The sequence below is a fragment of the Castor canadensis genome, chromosome 2 (genome assembly GCF_047511655.1).
Source record: "Castor canadensis chromosome 2, mCasCan1.hap1v2, whole genome shotgun sequence".
Classification (NCBI taxonomy): Eukaryota; Metazoa; Chordata; class Mammalia; order Rodentia; family Castoridae; genus Castor; species Castor canadensis.
This window is the reverse complement of record NC_133387.1, coordinates 15,150,884-15,165,374: the sequence shown is the minus strand read 5'-3', so window position 1 is coordinate 15,165,374 and position 14,491 is coordinate 15,150,884. Positions and strand designations below refer to the sequence as shown.

At 42.4% G+C, this 14,491-nt stretch overlaps 1 protein-coding gene across 5 annotated transcripts in view; it reads right to left on the bottom strand.

The window, feature by feature from the left end:
• Dennd2a (DENN domain containing 2A) overlaps positions 1-14,491 on the bottom strand; it is a 96,429-nt gene that overhangs the window by 62,068 nt on the left and 19,870 nt on the right. For 4 of the 5 annotated variants that reach the window (XM_074062032.1, XM_074062053.1, XM_074062058.1 and 1 more), the window contains exon 2: positions 250-351. The gene's annotated coding sequence lies outside the window, so the exon portion shown is untranslated. Of the gene's footprint in view, positions 1-249; positions 352-1,568; positions 1,932-14,491 lie in introns of those variants that run through there. The other variant, XM_074062045.1, reaches the window with a different exon arrangement.

The following is a 14,491-nucleotide window of genomic DNA, read 5'->3' as shown; positions in this document are numbered from 1 at the left end:
TGGAAGGCATACTGGAGATTCAGCCTGAGGACATCACAGCCCCCGCCTTACTAGTCAGACCTTCTCTTGATCACTTTGGTCTCAAATGTTAAGGGAGGCAGCACCGGGGGATGATGTACGGGAGGCTCACAAGAATGACACACCCTTAGTCCAAGGAAGTGGGTTAGTGAGGAAGGCAAGCAATGAGGAAAGGAAGGGGACTAAGAAGCAGGGTCAACTTCTCCACCTGGCATGTGTAGGGGTTCTTACTTGTCAGCCAGTTGGTAGCTCAGGTTTTCAGTCTGGCTGTGACTGCCCTCCGCCGGCCTGCACACTGTCATCATGTCAGCACTGAGAGGAGCTCCAGGTGGCCTGGGGAAATAGGGACGCACACTTGTGAACCACACCAGTCAGACCTCCCTCAGAAGGAAGCAGATCCAGGGCCCACACCCCTCACTATCCCTGACACATTCTACAGAGGAGAGGGGGTGGCACCATGTAGAGTCCCTGCCCCAGGAACGGGGCACAGGCACAAGCCTGAGCCCCTCCCCCAGACTCAAACCCCCTGCCAACCTCTTCCTAGATCTCTTTTAGCTAAGGTCACCAATAATTTTAAGAGAACATACAGTAGTTGTCCCCATGCATAGAGGATACATTTCGAAACCTCCAGTGAATGCCTGAAAACCAGACAGTATAAAGCCCTACACAGATGGTTTTTCCTTAAACCTATGTACCTGTGATGAAGGTTAACTTATAAATTAGGCACAGTAAGAGATTAACAATAATAAAATAATACAATTGTAACAATATACCATGATAAAACTTATACGACTGTGGTCGCTCTCTCTCTGAAAATAATTGCACCATATTGTGTTTTGGGACCATGGGTGACCATGGGTGACCATGGGTCACCGAAGCTGTGGAAAGTCAAGGATAAGGAGAATCCTGTGATCTTACAGAGCCAAACAAAACACAACTGAATGCGTTTTCAGACTAACAGCCACTGTGATGAGCTAATAATCCCCCCAAAAGAGAAGAGTTTTTCGTCATATGATACAGGGAAATAAAGTCTGCACCAAGGCAGAAATACCCCTGCAGGGGTGCTCTACTCCTCTGCTGGTCTGAGGTGTCTGAAGCCCACCCACCCATCTGTGAGCCCCTGGGGAGAGCCCCTCCCAGCTGCTCCCAACCCAGGACTAGACAATGATCTTGGCAAACCCAGGAATTGCATTGAGTTCTTCAAACCTAAAAATAGTGGATGCTAAAGAAGTGGTCTCAGCTCTGAAGTGGCAGCTTTGGAATACTCTGGAACCTGACGTCCAAATGAATGGAAGTGACTGATTAAAGCACATATTTCAATAGCAAGTCTCTACAGAACTCTGCAGGAATAGCAGTGACCCTCAACACACAAGCCTAAGTGTGATAGGAAGGTGGAGGTGGCTCAGAAGATAAGGCCATCAGAGAAAGCCAGCAAGATGGCCCATGCCATTCTGGAAAGCAACAACACCCAGTAGCTAGTCTCTCCTAAGAGTGCCACTGCCTCCTTGACTAGAGAACAGGAGTATTGAGATGGGGAAGGAGGGACTCACATTTCTTTTCCATGGAACTTCCAGGAAATCCCTGTTCCAACTCCTCAGGTTTCCAGGATTTCTACTCCCTCTCCCAGAATGGTTCACCTGTCAGGTGACAGGGTGGCTAGTCCAATGTCCTGGCGTGGGCATCTCTGCCCCACAGATATCAAAAGGCTGGGCTTCAAGACATGCACAGAACTCTTCAGCACAGGCCAGGGAGGAAGAAACAAAGACAGGGAGTGAACATGGGCTGCTTGTGCAAAAAAGGAAGACAGGGAACCATGAGCTTAGCAAGCAAGGACCAGGACAGACAGACCCAGCAAACCAGCTATATTGAGGAGAGGGTGGAGCGCTGGCCTGCCTGTTAGCCCGGCTGTCTCCTTACCCAGCAACTAGCACTGTACCTGCTAGAGTAGATCTGTGGTGTAACTGAGCCCAGCTCTTGAAAGCAGCCAGGCCCATCCCATGATGGAGGCAAGTCTGAAAGGCCTTTCAGGGACAGGAAGGGACTCATTGTTCCTCTCATAATGCTTCTGGAGTCTCTCCATGTGGCGAGGCCCACAGACACTGCCCTTCTGTCCTCATCTGGCAGAGGGCCACACCAGACGTCAAGGGGAGCAGCCACTCCCTGCCCTTGCCTGCACTCTGGCTCGGGCTGTATTCTGGCCCCACACAGGTCAACCCCCACCATCCAGCCTTGTTCCATGAGAGCTGGCAACTCTCTCCACCACGCTCTTTCAAACTGGTGCCCTCCTCACTGCACTGTGACTAGGTGCCAGGTGGTATGCAGGATGCACCCAGGCCTCGAAGATGAGTGTGGCTCAGTCTCCATGCTCCGGGAGAGCACCAGGCCTGTGCTTGGGTCACCATCAGCCCGTACAGCGGCTCTCCCCAGGAGAAAAGCATAGCTTTTCCAAAAGCAGGGGAACCCACTGTGTCGGATGCACTGAAAACCATGGATGGCTTCCCAAGCGAAACTCACAAGAAGTCCTTCACCTCAAATGACATGGGACTAAGTGAACTTGCTCTTCATCAGGTAGCAGTAACTCCCAGCATGAAAACCACGGGCTCCAGAGAAACAGCTAATGATGAATTCTGAGAGCAAGTTCAAGTGGGCTGCAGAGTCTGGAATTAAGGGGGCACAGAATTCCCTGCACACTAGCAATCAGCCACCAGTGCCTCTGAATTCATAAAGGTATGGAACATGCTGCTTGTGTTAAATATCAGGGTTTTTTTGTTTTTTTTGTTTTTTGCCTCTGACAATTAAGAATCAATTAGGTGACAAGCCTAGCCTGATTTGTTAGTTGGAATATCTGTTACTGAAATTGCCATGATAATCTTTACTATCATTTTATAGGTCTGGAAGATGGAGCCATTTCCCAAAGTGTGGTCCACTGGGGACCTGTTCCAGTCAACCTGGGGACCCCTGTTAGACACGTAGATTCCTGGGCACCTCTCTGATGTAGCAAAACCATCTGTCTGGGGGCTAGTCTGGAATCTGCATCTAAAGATGGCAAATCAAAGGCCTTAGATGGACTGGGCATGGTGGCATATGCCTGTAATCCCAGCTACTCAGGAGGCGGTGATAGAGGATCACAGTTCAAGGTCAGCCTGGGATGGCCCTACAAGAAAAACAAACTAAAATCAAAAGGACTGGGTGCATGGCTCAAGTGGTAGAACCCATGAAGTACAGGCCTGATTTCAATCCCCAGTGCCGGTGGTGCTGGTGGGGAGTGTGAGGCCCTGAGTTCAAGCCCCAGTACTGCCAAAAAAAAAAAGAAAAAAGAAAAAAAGAAAGTCCTTAGGTGATTTTTACACAACTCAGCATTCTTTATCTCTTCCTGGGCAATTTGGCCTTATGACTCATACTGTTTACCAAGAGGGACAATGAATGGTGAATAATAACAACACATTTCCCACTCAACTGTTTTCCATAAAAATAGAATTTCCCATAGCCAGATGGACTTAATTATTGCTAATAATTTTAATTAGACATGAATATCTTAGAAAATTTTGAAGCTGGAAGATGGGTACATGAGTGTTCATATTTTTTTGTATGTTTGAGCATTTCTGTAAGTTTTTAAAACTCTTACAATGAATACACTCCTTTTCTTTTTGTAAGGAGCTTGGAATACTAAAATGTCAAATCATTAATTACAAACCAAATTCTTCTCTGAAAAACACTGAAGAAAGTGCTCTGCACAGGTGGGAAGGAGGAAGTGCCTGGTGTCAGATCTTTTTGAGAGAGCAGTGCAGGAGCCTGTAAACCTGCAGGTGCCTAAGGGAGGGAGGAGAGGAGCTAGCTGTGCCAGCTCGTGGAGAGGGGAGCCCTCTGGGACCCCAGCCTTCCTGTCTGCCCCTCTCTCCTCAGCTGATGTTCTGGTGATCCAGCAAACACATTCTGGAAACACAGGGGCCCAAGAAAGCAGCCACTCAGGTCTCAGGCCTGGCCTCTGTTTGCTTCCACTTATCACAGCATTGTTCATATTTCTTCTGGCATTGATTAGTTATTTGTGGATTAAACAGGACGCCTCTGACTGTCATCGGCAGTTAAGAACATTCTTCCTGCTAACTCTGGTGGGGATTTTATGTGGCAACCATGAAGGAGGTGAAATACGCTATGCATAGTCTACAGAAATTTTGCTGTTATTGCAAAAAAAGAAGTCTGGAAGTTCTGCATTAGAGACTACTAGGAAAAGTAAATCTGGGCATGTTTAAGCCCCCCTAGGGTGGGGTGGAAAGGCTGATTTTCCCAAATCTTAAAACACAAAATGGTTTATATATAAAAATGAAATGAGGCAATGTCAACCAACTGACCAGTGGTACAACAGTAGTCTCTCCATACAGTGGATTCAGCCAGAGAAAGGACTGAAGCACATGGTGGTGGAAAAACTATGACAGCACAGAGTGAAAGAAGCCAGACACATAAGGCCACATATTGTTTGGCTGCATTTCTGGTTTTGAACTCGTGATCCTTTGGCCTCCTGAGTGCTGGGATAATAGGCACGCGTCAAGAATTACATTTTCAAGAGAGTTTGTATTGCAAATACAACTACAAGCTGTCCAGCTCTGATGATTTTAATATGTCTTATTTTCTCAGCTTATGAAGAGCAAAGAATAGAAAAGAAACTATAGCAATTGCAAAAACACACAGTTGTTTTCTGAACTGAGCGTTCTTAGCAAGCAGATCCAGAAGGTATTTGTTGCCAAAAAGAAGTTGATAAGTCAGAACGGAAAAGCAGTTACATAATATGATTTTCTGGTTAGCAAAGTTCATGCTTCTTTTCTTCATCTTCTTTAAACAAAAAGATTTGAAGGGCTGGAGGTGTGGCTCAAGTGGTAGAGCACCTGTCCAGCAAGTGTAAGGCCCTGAGTTCAAACCCCAGTACTGCCAAAGGGGGAGGGGAAAAAAAAGAAGCAAAATCAATAAACTAAAAGACTTGAAAACAGACTTATCTGTCTATCTATCTACCTATCTAGTCCTCTATGCAGTACTTATATATTTTTTAATTTGTAGTATTTAAAAAAAAAAAGTCCAATATTTTCACATCTGGAAGAAGACCCAAGAGTCTAAAACAGATGAGGAACCTCCTGAAAGGCTGTGTGCTGCCTCATGACACCCAAGGGACAGGCAGTCAACTCTGTGTCAGAGCTTTCCACATCTGGATTCAACCAAGCACAGATCAAAAATATTTGAGGAAAAAACTGCATCGGTACTGAACATATACAGACTGTTTCCTTGTCAACAGTCCCTAAGCAACACCACATCACAACAGCTATTTACACAGCATTATAGGTGTTATTAGTAATCTAAAGATGACTTAAAGTATATGAGATGGAACCAGGGATGGTGATGCATACCTGTAATCCCAACAGTTGGGAGGCTGAAAGCAGCAGGATTGTGAATTTGAGGCTAGCTGGGCTACACAGTGAAATGCTTCCTCAAAAAAAGTGAAAACAAACAAACAAACCATGGGACAAGGACTGGGGTGCAGCTAAGCGGCAGAGCACTTGCCTAGCATGTGTAAGGCCCTGGGTTTGATCTCCACTAGAGACAGAGAGAGAGAGAGAGGAAGAGAGAGAGAGAGAGAAGAAGAGAGAGAGAGGAAGAGAGGAAGGGAGAGAAAGAGAACATATAGGAGTGTAAAAGCATGTGTGTAGGTTATATGCAAGTACTATACCATTTTATACAAAGACTTGAGTGTCCTTGGGCTTTGGAATGTGGGGGGGAGGTCCTAGACTCAATCCCCCTCAGATACTGAAGGATGATTGTATATACATATGCATAAATACATATACAAGGGTGATTGTATGTACACACATATCCATATACAATCTACCTACTTATCTGTCTACCTATCTACCTATCTATCAGCACGGACAGTTACTAAAAGTGGAGTCCTAGCTCCAGTTCAAACCAAGTGACTCAGACTACAAGAGTAGGACCTAGGATATTGCATTTAGAAGTTCCCCTAGGGAATTCACAGGATACTGAAGTTTAAGAGTTGCTGGTGTACAGCTGAACCATGGGATTTATTTTCATGTCACTTGAAATGTCAGTCAGCCACAGAAAACTTCTATTTTGCCCTTTCCTCTGTAAGGCAGTATTTTACTTTGGAGTTTGATTCTTCCTGTTTCAGAGCACCTTGGGAATGTGATGCAGACATCCCCAGCACAAAGTGAGCTCTACCCCAGATATTGTTCTGCTGGTTCCTCTTGTTATAGTTTATATGTTAAATATCCCCAAAGGTCCAAGTGTGGTCTGATTCCCAGGTGATGATATTGCGAGGTGGTGGAACCTTTAAGAGGTGGAGCCTAACTTAAAAAGCTAGACATTGATCTACCATTTGATCCAGCAATACCACTCTTGGGGATATACCCAAAAGACTGTGATACAGGTTACTCCAGAGGCACCTGCACACCCATGTTTATTGCGGCACTATTCACAATAGCCAAGTTATGGAAACAGCCAAGATGCCCCACTACTGACGAATGGATCAAGAAAATGTGGTATCTACACACAATGGAATTTTATGCAGCCATGAAGAAGAACGAAATGTTATCATTCGCTGGTAAATGGATGGAATTGGAGAACATCATTCTGAGTGAGGTTAGCCTGGCCCAAAAGACCAAAAATCATATGTTCTCCCTCATATGTGGACATTAGATCAAGGGCAAACACAACAAGGGGATTGGACTTTGAGCACATGATAAAAGCCAGAGCACACAAGGGAGGAGTGAGGATAGGTAAGACACCCAAAAAACTAGATAGCATTTGTTGCCCTTAACGCAGAGAAACTAAAACAGATACCTTAAAAGCAACTGAGGCCAATAGGAAAAGGGGACCAGGAACTAGAGAAAAGGTTAGATTAAGAAGAATTAACCTAGAAGGTAACACCCACGCACAGGAAATTAATGTGAGTCAACTCCCTGTATAGCTATCCTTATCTCAACTAGCAAAATCCTTGCTCCTTCCTATTATTGCTTATACTCTCTCTTCAACAAAATTAGAGATAAGGGCAAAATAGTTTCTTCCCGAGGGGGTGGCGGGGAGAGGGAGGGGGTGGAGTGGGTGGTAAGGGAGGGGGTGGGGGCAGGGGGGAGAAATGGCCCAAGCATTGTATGCACATATGAATAATAAAAAAAAATTAAAAAAAAAAAGAGGTGGAGCCTACTGGTAGGTCTCCAGGTCACTTTGGGGAGGGGGCTGTACCCTTTAAGGGGATGATGGACCCCAGCCCCTCCCTGCTGTCTGTGGATTCCTGGCCATGAGGTGACTGGTTTTGCTCCATCATGACCTCCCACCAGAATGTGCTGCCTTGCCACAGGTCCAAAAGCAACACAGCCAACTGATCTTAGACTGGAATCTCTAAAGGTTTATTTTGGTTCAAAATAAACCTTTTCTCTTTATATAAATTGACTGTCTCAGGGTATTTGTTATAATAATGGAAAGCTGACAAATGCACTTCCCTCCACTGGCTTCAATCACAAGGCTCCTTTGCACTCAAGACAAAGAGAATAATCTGAGTAATGTCAGGACTTTCTGTGGCCGACAAGAATACTTTCTTTTAACTACCTGGTCAGCATTTTCCTGGCCTACACCTGCCAGTTTGTTTGCTAGAGCAGCTGGGGAATGCAGACTGGACAGCACCTGCAGGTGATCCTGAGGTCAGAGGCAGCTGAAGATATCTCATTCTCACATTACTAAGCCAGGACAGATTTTCTCACATTTACAGACCATTCTTACCTACAGGGTGCATCTGACCACCTTAGGAGCACGGAAACACATTTTTCGCTTGACAGTATTTGCAAAGTATGTTTTTCCCCTCACTTATTGGCAATGTGGACAGACTTCCACCTGGTGCCTTTGCCTTCACCATTCAGTGAAGGGTGAAGACAGAAAGTGTGCAGTTTAGTTAGTGGTCTTCAAGACGAACACTAACCCTCAGTGTGAGGAGGTTTGGGGGCCAGGCCTCCTCGGTTCATGCTTGATAACTACTGATGTCACCACTCTCTGATACAGGTTAGCATGACTTTGCTATAAATCATTAAAGTCTCAATTATAAAAATTATGAAATAGGCTTACACTGCTACAATATGGTTTAATAGTCTGAATTCAGATAAATGTGGTTTTTTGTTTTGCTTTGTTTGATTTGGTCTGAGGATTGAACCCAGGGCTTTGTGCATGTTAACCACAAGCCGTACCACTGAGCTTCTCCCAGCCCCTGTATTTTTTTTTTAAATAAAAAGTATACTTCCAGACCTGTGAAAAGAAAATGTAAGAACTCACTGACTCCATCAAAAGACCAAACTTGAGAATCATGGGCATCGAAGAAGGAGAAGAGGTGCAAGCGAAGGGAATGCGTAATATATTCAACAAAATAATAACGGAAAATTTCCCAATTCTAGAGAAAGATATTCCCATACAAATGCAAGAGGCCTCCAGGACACCAAACAGACCAGATCAAAATAGAGCTACTCCACGACATATTATCATTAAAACAACAAGTTCAGAAACTAAGAAAAGAATATTGAAGGCTGTAAGAGAGAAAAAACAAGTAACATACAAAGGTAAACCCATCAAAATCACAGCAGACTTCTCAACAGAAACATTAAAAGCAAGAAGAGCGTGGGGTGAGATCTTCCGGGCACTGAATGAAAATAACTTCAACCCCAGGATACTCTACCCAGCAAAGCTATCATTCAAAATAGATGGAGCAATAAAAGTCTTCCATGATAAGCAGAAACTAAAACAATATGTGACCACAAAGCCACCATTACAAAAGATTCTGCAAGGGATCCTGCACACAGAAAGTGACACCCAACTTAACCATGAAAAGGCAGGCAGCACCAAACCACAGGATAAGAAAAAGCAAGACAGTAGAGAGTACCATCAAGTTAGGTACACACAATCAAACCTTCAAACAACTAAGACAACTAAATGGCAGGAATCACCACATACCTATCAGTACTAACACTTAATGTTAATGGACTTAATTCACCCATCAAAAGACACCGTTTGACAAAATGGATCAAAAAAGAAGATCCAACAATTTGTTGCTTACAGGAGACTCATCTCACTGACAGAAATAAGCATATGCTTAGGATGAAAGGCTGGAAGAAGATTTACCAAGCCAATGGCCCCCCGAAAACAAGCAGGAGTAGCAATACTTATCTCTGACAAAGTAGACTTCAAACCTACATTGATCAAACGAGATAAAGAAGGACATTCCATACTAATAAAAGGGGAAATAGACCAAAAGGAAATAATAATCATCAATCTGTATGCCCCCAATGTCAACGCACCCAATTTCATCAAACATACCCTGAAAGACCTAAAAGCATATATAAACGCCAACACAGTGGTTGTGGGAGACTTTAACACTTCATTATCATCAATAGATAGGTCATCCAAACAAAAACTCAATAAAGAAATCCAAGATCTAAAATATGCAATAGATCAAGTGGACCTAGTAGATGTCTACAGAACATTTCATCCAACCTCTACACAATATACATTCTTCTCAGCAGCCCATGGAACCTTCTCCAAAATAGATCATATCCTAGGGCACAAAGCAAGCCTCAGCAAATATAAGAAAATAGAAATAATACCGTGCATACTATCTGACCACAATGCAGTAAAAGTAGAACTCAACAACAAAAGTAAAGACAAAAAACATGCAAACAGCTGGAAACTAAATAACTCATTACTTAATGAAGAATGGATCATCGATACAATAAAAGAGGAAATTAAAAAGTTCCTGGAAGTCAATGAAAATGAAAACACAACCTACTGGAACCTATGGGACACAGCTAAGGCAGTCTTGAGAGGAAAGTTTATAGCCATGAGTGCATATATTAAAAAGATTGAAAGATCCCAAATCAATGACCTAATGATACATCTCAAACTCCTAGAAAAACAAGAACAAGCAAATCCCAAAACAAATAGAAGGAGAGAAATAATAAAAATAAGAGCTGAAATCAACAAAATAGAAACCAAAAAAAACCATACAAAGAATTAATGAAACAAAAAGTTGGTTCTTTGAAAAAATAAACAAGATCGATAGACCCCTGGCAAACCTGACTAAAATGAGGAGAGAAAAAACCCAAATTAGTAGAATTAGGAATGCAAAAGGGGAGATAACAACAAACACCATGGAAGTCCAGGAAATCATCAGAGACTACTTTGAGAACCTATATTCAAATAAATTTGAAAATCTAAAAGAAATGGACAGATTTCTAGATACATATGATCATCCAAAACTGAACCAAGAGGAAATTAATCACCTGAATAGACCTATAACACAAAATGAAATTGAAGCAGCAATCAAGAGTCTCCCCAAAAAGAAAAGTCCGGGACCTGATGGATTCTCTGCTGAATTCTATCAGACCTTTAAAGAAGAACTGATACCAACCCTCCTTAAACTGTTCCATGAAGTAGAAAGGGAAGGAAAACTGCCAAACACATTTTATGAAGCCAGTATTACACTTATCCCAAAACCAGGCAAAGACACCTCCAAAAAGGAGAACTATAGGCCAATCTCCTTAATGAACATTGATGCAAAAATCCTCAACAAAATAATGGCAAACCGAATTCAGCAACACATCAAAAAGATTATTCACCACGACCAGGTAGGCTTCATCCCAGGGATGCAGGGGTGGTTCAACATATGAAAATCAATAAACGTAATAAACCACATTAACAGAAGCAAAGACAAAAACCACTTGATCATCTCAATAGATGCAGAAAAAGCCTTTGATAAGATCCAACATCATTTCATGATAAAAGCTCTAAGAAAACTAGGAATAGAAGGAAAGTTCCTCAACATTATAAAAGCTATATATGACAAACCTACAGCCAGCATTATACTTAACGGAGAAAAATTAAAACCATTCCCTCTAAAATCAGGAACCAGACAAGGATGCCCACTATCTCCACTCCTATTCAACATAGTACTGGAATTCCTAGCCAGAGCAATTAGGCAAGAAGAAGGAATAAAAGGAATACAAATAGGTAAAGAAACTGTCAAAATATCCCTATTTGCAGACGACATGATCCTATACCTTAAAGACCCAAAAAACTCTACTCAGAAGCTTCTAGACATCATCAATAGCTATAGCAAGGTAGCAGGATATAAAATCAACATAGAAAAATCATTAGCATTTCTATACACTAACAATGAGCAAACGGAAAAAGAATGTATGAAAACAATTCCATTTACAATAGCCTCAAACAAAATCAAATACCTAGGTGTAAACCTAACAAAAGATGTGAAAGACCTCTACAAGGAAAACTATACACTTCTGAAGAAAGAGATTGAGGAAGACTATAGAAAGTGGAGAGATCTCCCATGCTCATGGATTGGTAGAATCAACATAGTAAAAATGTCGATACTCCCCAAAGTAATCTACATGTTTAATGCAATTCCCATCAAAATTCCAATGACATTCATTAAAGAGATTGAAAAATCTACTGTGAAATTTATATGGAAACACAAGAGGCCACGAATAGCCAAGGCAATACTCAGTCAAAAGAACAATGCAGGAGGTATCACAATACCTGACTTCAAACTATATTACAAAGCAATAACAATAAAAACAGCATGGTACTGGCACAAAAACAGACATGAAGACCAGTGGAACAGAATAGAGGATCCAGATATGAAGCCACACAACTACGAGCAACTTATCTTTGACAAAGGAGCTAAAAATATACGATGGAGAAATAGCAGCCTCTTCAACAAAAACTGCTGGGAAAACTGGTTAGCAGTCTGCAAAAAACTGAAACTAGATCCATGTATATCACCCTATACCAACTAGATCCATGTATATCACGCTATACCAAGATTAACTCAAAATGGATCAAGGATCTTAATATCAGACCCCAAACTCTTAAGTTGATACAAGAAAGAGTAGGAAATACTCTGGAGTTAGTAGGTATAGGTAAGAACTTTCTCAATGAAACCCCAGCAGCACAGCAACTAAGAGATAGCATAGATAAATGGGACCTCATAAAACTAAAAAGCTTCTGTTCATCAAAAGAAATGGTCTCTAAACTGAAGAGAACACACACAGAGTGGGAGAAAATATTTGCCAACTATACATCAGACAAAGGACTGATAACCAAAATATACAGGGAACTTAAAAAACTAAATTCTCCCAAAACTAATGAACCAATAAAGAAATGGGCATGTGAACTAAACAGAACTTTCTCAAAAGAAGAAATTCAAATGGCCAGAAAACACATGAAAAAATGCTCATCATCTCTAGCAATAAAGGAAATGCAAATTAAAACCACACTAAGATTCCACCTCACCCCTGTTAGAATAGCCATCATCAGCAACACCACCACCAACAGGTGTTGGCGAGGATGTGGGGAAAAAGGAACCCTCTTACACTGTTGGTGGGAATGTAGACTAGTACAACCACTCTGGAAAAAAATTTGGAGGCTACTTAAAAAGCTGGACATCGATCTACCATTTGATCCAGCAATACCACTCTTGGGGATATACCCAAAAGACTGTTACTCCAGAGGCACCTGCACATCCATGTTTATTGCGGCACTATTAACAATAGCCAAGTTATGGAAACAGCCAAGATGCCCCAGCACTGATGAATGGATTAAGAAAATGTGGCTATACACAATGGAATTTTATGCAGCCATGAAGAAGAACGAAATGTTATCATTCGCTGGTAAATGGATGGAATTGGAGAACATCATTCTGAATGAGGTTAGCCTGGCTCAAAAGACCAAAAATCGTATGTTCTCCCTCATATGTGGACATTAGATCAAGGGCAAACACAACAAGGGGATTGGGCTATGAGCACATGATAAAAGCGAGAGCACACAAGGGAGGGGTGAGGATAGGTAAGACACCTAAAAAACTAGCTAGCATTTGTTGCCCTTAACGCAGAGAAACTAAAGCAGATACCTTAAAGCAACTGAGGCCAATAGGAAAAGGGGAACAGGTACTAGAGAAAAGGTTAGATCAAAAAGAATTAACCTAGAAGGTAACACCCACGCACAGGAAATCAATGTGAGTCAATGCCCTGTATAGCTATCCTTATCTCAACCAGCAAAACCCCTTGTTCCTTCCTATTATTGCTTATACTCTCTCTACAACAAAATTAGAGATAAGGGCAAAATAGTTTCTGCTGGGTATTGAGGGGGGGGGGAGAGGGAGGGGGCGGAGTGGGTGGTAAGGGAGGGGGTGGGGGCAGGGGGGAGAAATGAACCAACCAAGCCTTGTATGCACATATGAATAATAAAAGAAAAATGAAAAAAAAAAGTATACTTCCTTTTGTTTCTCTTGTATATCACAGGCCATCAAACTGGGAGGAATCAAGTTCTAATTGCTTTCAACTCCCAAACATTTACTCTTGCTCTTTCTCTGCATTCTCAGCTGTGACAGAAATCATTTCCCTTCATTACAGAAATCAATGTCAGTGCTCTTACCATTTTTCTCATGAAGAAACCAAGTTTCAAGAGCTAGGCCATTTGTTTAAGTTCATACAATAACTCATAAGTGACACAGCCAACCCAAGTCTGATGCTCCTTTTATAATACCACCATGGTCTCACTTTGTGTTACACTAATCCTCCCTTAGCCTGGCTTCACTTTCCATGGTTTTAGTTACCTACAGTCAATAGTAGAAAGAAAAGATTTGTAAGTTTTTTGTTTGGTTGGTTTTGGTGGCACTGGGATTTGAACTCAGGGCCTTGCACTTGTGAGGTCTACGCTCTACTCCTTGAGCCACTCACCCAGCCCTTTTTTGTGATGGATTGTTTTCGCGATAGGGTCTTGTGAACTATTTGCCAGAGACTGGCTTTGAACCTCAGTCCTCCTGATCTCCGCCTCCTGAGTAGCCGGGATTACAGGCGTGAACCATTGGTGCCCAGCCATCTGTAGGTTTTAAATTGTGTGCCACTCTAATTAATGTGTTGGAGTCGCCTGCTGTCCTATTCCACACACCCAGACGTAAGTCATCCCTCAGTCCAGCTTATCCACGCTGTACACACCACCCACCTCTTAGTCCCTGAGCAGCCATCTTGGTTATCACATGGTCTGTCACAGTATTATAGTGCTTATGTTCAAGCTACCCACAGATAGCAGCCTACCTCTGCATTATAACGCTATGACATGGAGCTCACTTCTATCATGTAGACCCTGCATCATTTCTCATCGTCACAAGAAGGGTACACTTAGTACAGTAAGATATTTTGAGACAGAATGCATTCACAGCTTTCATTACAGCATATTGCCATAACTGCTCTATTTTATTGTTAGTTATTGTTGTTGACTTCATACGTAGTATAGGAAGAGAACAGTATATATGGGTTCCAGCACTATCTGGGATTTCAAGCATCCACAGTGTGTCATGGAATGTATCCCCCATGATGAAAGGGAAGTACTGCAACTAATCTAGCCTTGACCTAGAACT